Consider the following 12858-nt stretch of genomic DNA (forward strand, 5'->3'; position numbering starts at 1 on the left):
GGCACTCATCTGCATGTCATACTGACTGTCAGTATTATTTCTCTTCCCCAGCAGACTCCAAGGGCATTTAAATTAAAGGTACAGTGTTCTGCACTAATATAAAGGCTCTCTGAAGCCTAGAAACACCCTTTTATAAGTTAAATTCGCAGCGAATATATTCGACTCGAATCGAAATTTTTTCACGAATTCGCCGAATCAGTCGAATCGAATTTTTGAATAATTCGCTCATCTCTAATTACAACCTTCTAGCTGCTGGCGTCCTAACAACCAATGGCACCGCTGGTTGATAAGGAAGATGTAGGGTGCCTGCACAGCATCCCTCCTTGCCCCTTTCTGTCAGCACTGGGGTCACATTAGCTGAACAAGGGAGAGAAGCTGAGGGGAAGAGAAACATTAGGCTACTAGTCAGTACCAGTGTGTATTTACTTTGGAAGAATAAATCACCTCTAATGTTGGGTGTCCTATGTGTGTGGATGCTGCTGTATTATGTAAAACTATTCGTTATGTTTTTACATTTTAGAATGGGGTGCCCCGAGATTGTGTTGAATTTTAAAGGGTGCCTTGACTGAACAAAGGTTAAGAAACACTAGCCTAGAGGAACAATAAAAAAAGATTTACCCGATCCTCTGCTGTAGTAGGAGATTCCTCCTGCTAGAATGGTCTCCACAGTGGCTTTTCCCCCATGCTCCAGCAGTTTACAGTTCAAAACATCATCAAGACCAATGCAGGTTCCATAGCCCTGCATTAGACATGTTGTCACTGAGGAACAATCCACCACCAGAGCACGGGGAAGTGCCTTTTGCTGCAGGAGCAGAGGATCTGGTAAGTAAAGGTGTTTCTCCTCACCCCCAGACAAAACAAACAATCGACCCTAGCAGTGGCAGCGCTGTGCTTCTGAGTGACTACGCTCATGTAATGTATTATATATATGGAGTAGTGTTGTCATCTTAGTACAGGGAGCTTGATAGGACTACAAAACACATCCCCCATTCCCTCCAGAAAATAAGTGGGTTTACATACTGTACATAAGCAGAATTACTGAACTGGGTGTCAGGGGTGTATAGAGAAAACCCTAATTCCAATTATCTGAGGTTCTAATATGCATCTTCACTTTTAATTATAAAGGCTATTCACCCTTCATTAAACAAACTTGTAATATTGTTTTGCTGACCTTTCTAGTAAGCTGATCAAACAATGCCCCTCCTTGTCCACATCCCGTCTGTCATTCCTACATATACCTCCATTACATTATTGCGGAGTTTATCTCAGCCCATTATCATATATAGCATAGTCCTAATTGTATATGTTATGAAACAGCAATAAAGGGATGACCAAAAGGAAGTTACTGACACTGATAAGAAAGATCATGGATGACGTCTGTACCACACTGTCTTTCAGTTTTTTCAATATCCTCTACCTATTATTTCAGAATTGTAGCACAAAATGTAATCCTAAGGAAAATTCAATGATATATGCTGTAAATATTGCATGTAGGCAACACAATGGCATAGACACAGATACAGGGGTTCGACAAAAAAATGGAAACACTACATGATTAGCAGGTATGAAAGTGGCAACATGTTTTGCATTGAAAGTTGAATGCTTCTGCTGTGTGATGAGACACCTAGCTAACAGGTGGGAAGCCTCACTTTCGTCATTCAATGTGTGCGCTGGTAGTAATACGGAGTCATGTCAGAGCTTACTGAGCCTTCAAGAGGGCAAATTGTTGGTGCCCGCTTAGCTGGTGCCTCTGTGACTGAAGTTGGCAATTTATTTGCCGTGTCGCGAGGGACAGTATGAAAGGTTATGACGGCATATGCAGTTTCAGGGAAAATGTCGTCCGATAAGCATAAGCATGGCCGACATGGTCCACTGACTGAAAGAGACAAAAGGACATTGTGCAGGATTGTGACCCGGAAAAAAAAAACAACTGCTGCAAAAGTTACTGTAGAGCTCAATCTCAGTCTTCCAAAGCCCGTGTTTACAAAAACAGTGTGGAGGGAGCTCCATAAGCAAAACTGATGAGCTTCAATTGCCAAACCACTAATGACCGATATTAATGCTCAGAAGAGGAGAGAATGGTGCAACATCCATAAATCATGGACGATCAGTCAATGGAAGACTGTAATATCGAGCTTCACTCTGTTCCCAACCACCAGACGTGTTTACGTGTGGCAAACTCCATCCCAAGCTTATGACCAGGACAAAGGTGATGGCACAATCATGATTTTGGGAGCCATATCTTGGTATTCTGCAAGCCCCATTATCACCTTGAAAGGTAGAGTCACTGCCAATGACTATGTACAAATATTGGCTGACCATATGCACTCCATGGGGCAGACATTGTTTCTCAAAGACTGCGCCATTTACAAAGACAATAATTCTCAGATTCACACAGCTGGTGTTGTTAGATCATGGTTTGATAGGCATGCAGATGACATCTTGCCCTTACCTGGGTGCCGCAGTCCCTGGTCCTCAATATCATAGAGCCATTATAGTCAATTTGTGAGAACAAGGTTTGGGCTTGTTTTCCACCTCCGGCATCTCTGCAAGCACTGGAATGATTTTTGCATAAAGAGTGAAATCAGATTCCATTATCCATCACCCAAGACTTATACTTGTTATTCTTTTACCTGGTGTTACCATAATTTTGTCCAACCCCTGTAAATAGATTCTGTTTCCAGACCAATAATATAAACAAAAATGTTTCCAGAATTATATGTGTACTTAACCTATTGTCTGCATATTATTTACCTGTAAAAGCCTCCTTTGTGTAGACATCCAAAAGCCCTGAGACTGCTGCTGGGCACTGCATCCTTGATTGTGATGTCAGCAGCCTCAGCAGACTTGGAGCTGTCACACAAGTAATACTCTATAGCAGTGGTCTCCAAACTGCATCCCGGGGGCCGGATGCGGCCCTTTGCTTGCTTTTATCAGGCCCTTGGGGCATTATTCCAACCAGCATCAACAACATTGGGGCATAGTTCCCGCCACTAACACCAATAATGGGGCATTATTCCTCCCACTGGCACCAATAATGGGGCACTATTCCTTCCACTGACAATAATGTGGCATTATATCTCCCACTGAAACCAATGATGGGGCACTATTCCTCCCACTGACACCAATGATAGGGCACTATTCCTCCCACTGACACCAATGATGGGGCACTATTCCTCCCACTGACGCCAATGATGGGGCACTATTCCTCCTACTGACACCAATAATGGGGCATTATTCCTCCCACTGGCACCAATAATGGGGCACTATTCCTCCCACTAACACCAATAATGGGGCATTATTCCTCCCACTGGCACCAATAATGGGGCACTATTCCTTCCACTGACAATAATGGGGCATTATATCTCCCACTGAAACCAATGATAGGGCACTATTCCTCCTACTGACACTAATGATAGGGCACTATTCCTCCCACTGACACCAATGATAGGGCACTATTCCTCCTACTGACACTAATGATAGGGCACTATTCCTCCCACTGACACCAATGATGGGGCACTATTCCTCCCACTGACGCCAATGATGGGGCACTATTCCTCCTACTGACACCAATGATGGGACACTATTCCTCCCACTGACACCAATGATGGGGCACTATTCCTTCCACTGACACCAATAATGGAACATTATTCCTCCCACTGAAACCAATAATAGGGCACTATTCCTCCTACTGACACCAATGATGGGGCACTATTCCCTCCACTTACACCATTAATGGGACATTATTCCTCACACTGAAACCAATGATAGGGTACTATTCCTCTTACTGACACCAATGATGGGGATCTATTCCTCTCACTGACACCAATGATGGGACACTATATCTCCCACTGATAGCAATGATGGGACACTATATCTCCCACTGACACCAATGAGGGGGCACTATTCCACTGACACCAATGATGGGGCACTATTCCTCCTACTGACACCAACGATGGGGCACTATATCTCCCACTGACACCAATGAGGGGGCACTATATCTCCTACTGACACCAATGATGGGGCACGATTCCTCCCACTGACACCAATAATGGGACATTATTCCTCACACTGAAACCAATGATAGGGCACTATTCCTCTTACTGACACCAATTATGGGGCACTATTCCTCCCACTGACACCAATGAGGAGGCACTATTCTTCCCGCTGACGCCAACAATGAGACACTATTCCTCCGGCTGACACCGACAGTGGGAAACTTTTCTTCCCATTGATACCAGTGATGTGGCACTATATCTCCCATTAATACCAATGATGAGGCATTGTTTACTCCCACTGATGCCAGCACATTTTCTTCCACTGGCCACAATCTGGCCCCCTGAAGTCTGAAGGACAGTAAACTGGCCCTTCGTTTATAAAGTTTGGAGACCCCTGTTCTATAGTATTCAGCTCTGGCTGCTACATAAAAGGTCATGTAGGGAAGTAAGGGGAGGGGTGGAGGAGCTGGGCCAGCATAGACAATAATTACACAGAAGGGTAGAGGACTATGACTGCAAAAGGGAAGAGAATTGTGCTTGAAAAGTGACTCATCCAGAAGTATTTACATTTTATAGCAAGTTCAAAGGCACATTGAAACATAAGAAACATCATTTATGGAAAGTATTAAAAATACTTTATTTCTCTGTGTTTTTATCTGCAGTTTTTAAGTTGGTGACAGAGTCTCTTTAATTGCATCTATAGGGTATAGTGATAATATACACTGACATCCGGTGTGTGTCAGTGTGTGTGTAAACAAATAAACACGAGTCACATGGCTATAGTATCTGAAATAATAACTTTTTGTGTTGACCTAATTCGTTTTTTATTTATCCATCTAGGAAAAAAAGAAGAAAATAAAAAGCTTCCCATTCCTAGACTGGTGTCTCAGAAGATTTATTATTTCAAAATACAAAGTGACAAATGCAGCATTCTAGGCACACAAACAACCAATGATGAGTGCTCAAAGAATTTTCTAACTTATTGTAAAGTTATTTTCTGCAGATGGTGGCTTTCATGTAATCTCATAGAAATGAGTACAGGGCAGATGCAGGCTGAAAAATATCTGCTACTGTTCCCAGCACAAAAGATGGGAAGAGGCGACTGATCACTCTATAATTGCTTGCTGGCAGGCCATTGAGTTTTCCACAAAACTCTGTCAAACTTATTAAAATGTCTGCCCATGTATGGAAAAACTTTGGGCATCAAAGGTTTCAGATACTTTATTAGAATTGTATTTATTTTATTATGTTGTCGGAAAGGATATTTGTAGACATTTTTTTTTTAATTAAGGATTTTTGTGCAGATTCACACTGGAAATTTTTTTCAAAACTATAATGCACATAAAGCCTATGAACTTTGTCCAGCAGGCTTAGAAGGGCCACTATTGGGTCTTTTGGGTACACCAACACCCTCACTATAAACTGAGGGGCACAGAGCAGCCATAGTTCAGTGAATTGGAAGCTGTTGCAGAGAAAACTGCTAAACTTGCATAAGGAGAGAATAGAGTTAGTTGGGAAACTGTTTTTGAATTTTGATGGCAGATCTTTGTTTTTAAAGCTTAAGTTAAATTAAAATTGAAAACATGAATATAAGCACAAGGCACATAACTTACATTTAATATAATGTAGTATAATGTGCTGATTATTTTTTTTCAGGAAAAATCTTCCTCCATCCTAGTTACACTTGTCACTAAATATCTATTCTTATAGCTACCCCTGAGGGATCTGCTGGAAATTTGCCCAGGTTCTTTTCCCAGTAGATTGCCCTGCAGCCAGGCACACGATCACAGCCACTCTTTGGCTCAATAAGTCTAGGGGATGTTCTTTTTGTTGTTTTTATTTTTGGAGTAACCGGGATAGGGAATTGAGTGGGATACTCCAAAAAGAGAACTACTACATGTACACATTGAGGACAGTATATTCCTTTCTGTAAAGCTGAAGCAGCGGTCCTGGCAATAGTAAACTGTAGACTTGGATTTGCAGTAGAAGCAGTTAAAAACAAGCTTCTTCTTTGGAGCAACTAGAGCAGAGTCCCTTCACATAGAACTATACAGACTGAACTCTTCGGGACCCCAGCTGATTTCCCCTTTTACACAAATGGCTGACTCTTTAGCACAGGAGGGGTGGCAGCAGCCCCAAAGTTTCAGAGATCTCTCACAGCAGCATGTACCCATATATGTCCAGGGAAAATTGGTTGCCTCCTTCCAACATCCATGTGACACCTTCCTCCAGTGATACCAGACTAGATCTTCAGATGACAGCCCTCAGTCAGCTCTCTGTAGCTTCAGCATCCGGGCCCTCAGGTCACCCACCTAATGAAGAGCAAGTACATGACAGTGCTGCCCACACGGCAGCAAATCCTCCAAGCTGGACTTCTCTGCAGGCAAAGACCCAGATACCACTGCTTTGATTATAAGAAGAAAGTGCAAATCATTGCACAATTTATTTCTCAGATTCACCATTGCCTAATCCTTTGCAGTATCTTAATTCTTGCAATAAAGCCCCAGCCTCCGCACTTTGTCTCTAATAAATTTGGGCCTAGCCTTGTTGATGAAAATTGTCTTTCTGCTGGCCAGCTTCACACTGCTGCACCAACTGCAGTCTTTTAATTCATGTAGTAAAACCTTTGCCTGTACTTTTTTTCTCTAGTAAATTTTAAGATTTCCCTTCCCATATTGCTCTGGTGACAACTGGTATCAATTGGGTGAGAGTGGTCAAGAGGACAAATAGAGAAGGCGTATCTCTCCAGTAGGACACAAAGAGCAATACACATTTTACAGGGGCTTTACAGTGGTTGTAAAGGCTGAAGGTTTTTTACCTTCATGCATTCTATGCATGAAGGTAAAAACCTTCTGTGTGCAGCAGCTCCCCCACCCCCTCAATACTTACCGGAGCTCATTGCGATTCAGCGATGTGAATGACAGCCTCGGATGTCCCGGGTCTCTGCCTCCTCATTTACTGTGACAGCAAGCTGCTGTCAAATACAGCCAGTCAGCCAATGAAGACAGAAGGGGGCAGGGCCAAGCTGTGGCTCCATATGTGAATGGACACACGAAGCATTGGGTTCCCCCATAGCAAGCTGTTTGCTTTGGGGGTACCCAACAGACAGGAGGAGCCAGGAGAGCCTGCGGCTGACCCTAGAAGAGGAGATCCAGGCTGCCCTGTGCAAACCCACTGCACATAGCAGGCAAGTATAGACATGGTTGTTATTTTACACCAAAAAAAACCCTTTAGAATCACTTTAATCTATTTCTGCTGTATCCAAACAAAAAAAAAGGATTTTGTCTATGCAAACACTTGAACATGAACATTTTACATAAACTCAATCGTTGAACACATCCTCACCAACTGGGTTGTAATTGTGTCATTTTTCTTGTGAATTTTGATGTCCTGATAGTTAAATCAAGTAAATCATCATAGAAATGTGGATTCTACATTTGAAAATTCATGTTTCCTGGCCGTTATTATGTTTATCTAGGCAGGAGCAGCCTTGTCACTCAAGATTCCTGCTCCTAATGCGTACTGCAGTACAGTCTATTCTCTAAGCTCTGCATGTCTACACATCACAGCATGGGTGCAAGTATTTAGAAGTATGAAAAAAAGATCCTGATATATTTGTCATTTTAAACCTTAGGGTAGAGGTTTTTCCCTAGGCTTTAATTCTGCTTTATTGCAGTTTAGATGAATAAATTAAGTTTAGCAATAACAATGTCAAGCTTTCAATAGAATCCTCCTGGGGATCAGCTGAAAAGAGTTCACTATACACAAGTAAAATTATTTTCCACATTTACTGGAATTAGGAAAGTAGCTAAATAAAATGGATATTATTCTATCAAATCGAATATAAACATTTATGGGTGTGTGAATCGCTAAAGTGACTGAACAAAATTACAATTATCCTGGCAGGTAAATATATTAATTCAGGATTTCAGGATACACCTTGTTTAGCCATTTTAAGTGGAGTACTGTATTTGCTACCGCTGTACAGTTGTACCTTTCCAACTTTGTGGCAACATTTTGGGGAAGGCCATTATCTGTTCCAGAATGACTGTGCCCCTATACATAAAGCCAGCTCCATAAAGACATAGGGGTGAGGAGGAATTCAATAAAGAAGAACTGTTTTTTGGCACTATGGCCCTTTAAAATGGCCTGCACCAAATTCAAAGATCTCTACCACCCATTTTGATAGCTTTACCAATATGTGTTCAGGAAGTTCTTAATAGCACCGATTTTACAAAGTGGAGCTATTAATGCACCAAATTAAAAAATAATTACCTCCAGTTCGTAGCTAATGAAACTGGAGGTCATCAAAACCTACTCTTATTTGATATACAGAGGGCCTGTCCCTGTCCACAGTGTAGCACGGATCAGCACTGTAGCCTATTGCCGGGGCTGATCCAGCAGCTTTTATTCACTAGTGTGGTTGAACAGAGTTTGATCAGTAGATTGACTTCTTTTCAACCACAGTGGCCATACATGGATTGAAATGTGACTGGTTCCTGCTTAACCAGCTGAATTCCGATCCATGTATGTCACTGGTTCTTGGAGAGGAACTTTCCCCTGCCTCTCTATTATTTCCCTGTTTTCCTGATGCTAGGATAGCCACAGTTCAGATACTCACCCACACAGTAGATCCAGGATTGTTCTGTAGAGATCCTCTTCTCAGTAGCCACTATTGGGTTCATGTTCCCCTGTGATGTCATTGGGAGGCTGCCTGCTCCTCCAGGTTTGAGCAGCAGAAGGGGCAGGATGGATAGGAGCCAACTTCATTGAAAGAGCGCTTTAAAGTATATGTGAACCCCCACCTTGTAAAACAATCTATTCAGTTTTAAATAAAAATGAAAGGCAGAACATCTGTTTGTATATATATATATACAGTGGGGATCTAAAGTTTGGGCACCCCAGCTAAAAATTTGTATTAATGTGCATAAAGAAGCCAAGGAAAGATGGAAAAATCTCCAAAAGGCATCAAATTACAGATTAGACATTCTTATAATATGTCAACAAAAGTTCGATTTTATTTCCATCATTTACACTTTCAAAATAACAGACAACAAAAAAATGGCGTCTGCAAAAGTTTTGGCACCCTGCAGAGTTAATATCTTGTACTGCCCCCTTTGGCAAGTATCACAGCTTGTAAATGCTTTTTGTAGCCAGCCAAGAGTCTTTCAATTCTTGTTTGAGGTATCTTTGCCCATTCTTCCTTACAAAAGTCTTCCAGTTCTGTGAGATTTCTGGGCTGTCTGTCACGCACTGCTCTTTTAAGGTCTATCCATAGATTTTCAATTATGTTGAGGTCAGGAGATTGTGAAGGCCATGGCAAAACCTTCAGTTTACGCCTCTTGATGTAATCCCGCGTGGATTTCGAGGTGTGTTTAGGATCATTATCCATTTGTAGAAGCCATCCTCTCTTTAACTTCAGCTTTTTCAAAGATGGCATCAAGTTACCATCCAAAATTTGCTGAAATTTTGTGAATCCATTTTTCCTTCTACTCGTGAGATGTTCCCTGTGCCACTGGCTGCAACACAACCCCAAAGCATGATTGATCCAACCCCATGCTTAACAGTTGGACAGAGGTTCTTTTCATTCAATTCTGTGCCCCTTCTTCTCCAAACGTACCTTTGCTCATTCCGGCCAAAAAGTTCAATTTTAACCTCATCGGTCCACAGAACTTGTTTCCAAAATGCATCAGGCTTGTCTCTATGTTCATTTGCAAAGTTCAAACGATGATTTTTGTGGTGAGGACGTAGAAGAGGTTTTCTTCTGATGACTCTTCCATGAAGACCATATTTGTACAAGTATCTCTTTATAGTGGAATAGTGTACCACAACTCCAGTATCTGCCAGATCTTTCTGGAGGGATCATGCAGTCAAACGTGGGTTTTGAATTGTTTTTCTCACAATCCTGCGAGCTGTTCTGTCTGATGTTTTTCTTGGTCTTCCAGATCTTGCTTTAACTTCCACTGTTCCTGATGACTGCCATTTCTTAATTACATTCCAAACAGAGGATATTGACATCTGAAAACGCTTTGCTATCTTCCTATAGCCTTCTCCAGCTTTGTGAGCGTCAACTATTTTCAGTTTCAGTTTTCTAGACAACTGCTTAGAAGAACCCATGGTGCTGATTGTTGGGGCAAGGTCAGATGAGTCTGGGCATTTAAAACCTTTGAGATTGACATCACCTGGTCTTCCCAGACGATGATTGAGAACAATCCATGACACTGGCAGGTCTCAGCTTGGCAAAGGGGGCAGTGCATGTTATAAATTCTGCAGGGTGCCCAAACTTTTGCAGACGCCATTTTTTTGTTTTCTGTTATTTTGAAAGTGTAAATGATGGAAATAAAATCTAACTTTTGTTGACATATTATAAGAATGTCTAATCTGTAATTTGATGCCTTTTGGAGATTTTTCCATCTTTCCTTGGCTTCTTTATGCACATTAATACAAATTTTTAGCTGGGGTGCCCAAACTTTTGATCCCCACTGTATATATATATATATATATATATATATATATAATCATGTGACCTATGTTCTCAGGTGCAAAAGGGGCTTAAAGAGGTGGGGGTGGAGAAACAGCAGTACATTGATCTTCCCGGTGACTGACAGAGGGCTGTGTCAGCATAAGTCTTGGCAATTGGATGACAGGCGGACTGTTCTCCCACAGCCAGAAAACTGACCACACTGTGAAGGATGTGTTTCTATGCCTAGCATGGTCAGTTTGAAATAGTAAAGCAGGGTACTGGCAGGATCATCAGGTATTTCACACAAAAGAAGCAATACAAAGAGAACCGGATACATTTTAATACAAGTACATGGTACAGCTGGCTGTACATCAGGAATATATTCATCAGGAATATGAAATGTTGGATTAACTGTCGGCTTCACAGACAACAGTCTCCTAACAACCAATGCAGTGGGCAGAACCTGATAAGGAAGCTGAGACCCTATCACTATTCCCTAACAGGTCCACACTCATCTTGTAATTTACTACTGGCCATGGGTGGATTCTTTAGCCAATAGCAGGCTGTCTATTGGCTAAGGATCCACCCACTGCCTGCTGTCAATTACAAGAGGAGTGAAACTGATGGGGAACTAGTATTGGTAAATGCCCTTCGTTTGCCACCCCTCCAGGTACAGGACTCCCCCACCACTTCTGTCTGAGTGAAAGCTTCAGCATCAAGGAGGGAGCACCAATGTATTTGGTCAGAGTATCCATATGGACACTTCACTCTCAATGCTCCTCCACACTTGGCACTCTTTATGAATTTCAGGGATGGTTTGTTGAGTTTGGTGTGAAGAAATTGAGTGGCCTGCTCAGAGCCCTGACTTTAACGACACTGAACACCAGTGGAAGGAAATGGAATACCAATTGCAAGCCAAATTTTTTTTCACTTTGTTTACTAGAAGAAAGGGCAAAACGTATACACAGTGGACAGTACGACACTGAATCAACAATATTTTGTCAAGTTTTCCAATAAACGGGATTAGGAGACATCACCCATTACAAGGCTCTCTCTCAAAACCAGAAACTTTTAAAGGCATAATAATCGACCATTTTTAGGTAATCAGAAGCAAAGTAAATAAAAAGGTATAAATAAAGCAAAAGGAAGGGGGAAGGCATCATCAATTAGTGCGACCAGACTGTGAGATGATAGAATGGTATCCGAGAAGAAAGCCCCTCGCTAGAGCTTGTTCCCTCCTAAATCCAAGAAAGATCATTAAAATGAAAAAAGCCAAGTTTTCTAAATCAGCATCTTCACAAATGGCATTCTAGAAAGCTTTTCTGGAAGAGTGAGGCTGTTTTAGCCAATGATTTTGTAGCTGGATATCTAACAAACTCATGTAGCTGTGGTGGTCAGGTGTCCATAATCTTCTAACTAGTGTACTGTATATAGAGTATTTCAAGGATATTGAAAGTTGTTTGTTCAGATTTCTGTTTTAAATGATACTCAGTGCTGCCTTGTTATCTTGCCCCACTTTAATTTGTCTCTTAGATTATTTTGTTTTCAGTATGAGGTGACCCTTAAACTCTTTTACAGGTCCCCATAGATTTCTGTGTTGCTCCATATGGAGGATATGCCGCTGTCCTTCATGCTTGTTAGAATCCCCTTGAGATAGGCTCACTCGTCGTTCCCTGTAGCGCACTGCACATTTTCCTTCTAGTAAAAGATAAAAGGGGTTAATGTGAGCTATCAGTCTTCTCTTCTCCCAGGATTAAAAAAACAATCCTCCTGGGGACTAGAAATCATCATATTCTATTACTGGAATGTTCTCATAGTGAATCTGAGAATATCGTCTCCAAAGTCTGAAGATTCGCATTTGGCGTGTTTACATATGATGCTGGTTTAATAGGAATGTGTAAACCAGTTCAGAAAATACTTCTCAGGGTAAGCATTACTATTTAGTGAAGTTCTAACTAGAATATTCAGGATACAAGTTCAATTCCACTTTTTTAAAGGGCATTAAACAGGGATCGTTGACATTTCCATTTCTAAATTTAAATGAAAAAAATTGCCCAGCAATCGTTAAAAAAAAAACGCAGTTCTTGCTGTAATACTCACCTTCTCCCTGGTGCTGTCCCCCACAGAATCACCTTCTTTGTGATCCAGTACCAATCCTCTTCCAGTTTGAATGATGCCCATCATCATTCAAACTTCATGTCAGTGCAGGGCAATGTAGGTCTGAGGGATACATCATCCTGGCATCCTGCACTCAGTACAATGATTCAGTCAACAGCACTGACTTTATCACATCAGCAACACTCTTTGCATCAGGGACGCCTGAAAGCAGATCCAAAGAAGACCCTGCACATCATATGACCTTCCTTCCTGAAAACTCCTGAAAAGAAATATGTATAA

This window comes from Staurois parvus, unplaced genomic scaffold (genome assembly GCF_062004578.1).
Source record: "Staurois parvus isolate SC_StPar_1 unplaced genomic scaffold, SC_StPar_1.0 ptg000388l, whole genome shotgun sequence".
Classification (NCBI taxonomy): Eukaryota; Metazoa; Chordata; class Amphibia; order Anura; family Ranidae; genus Staurois; species Staurois parvus.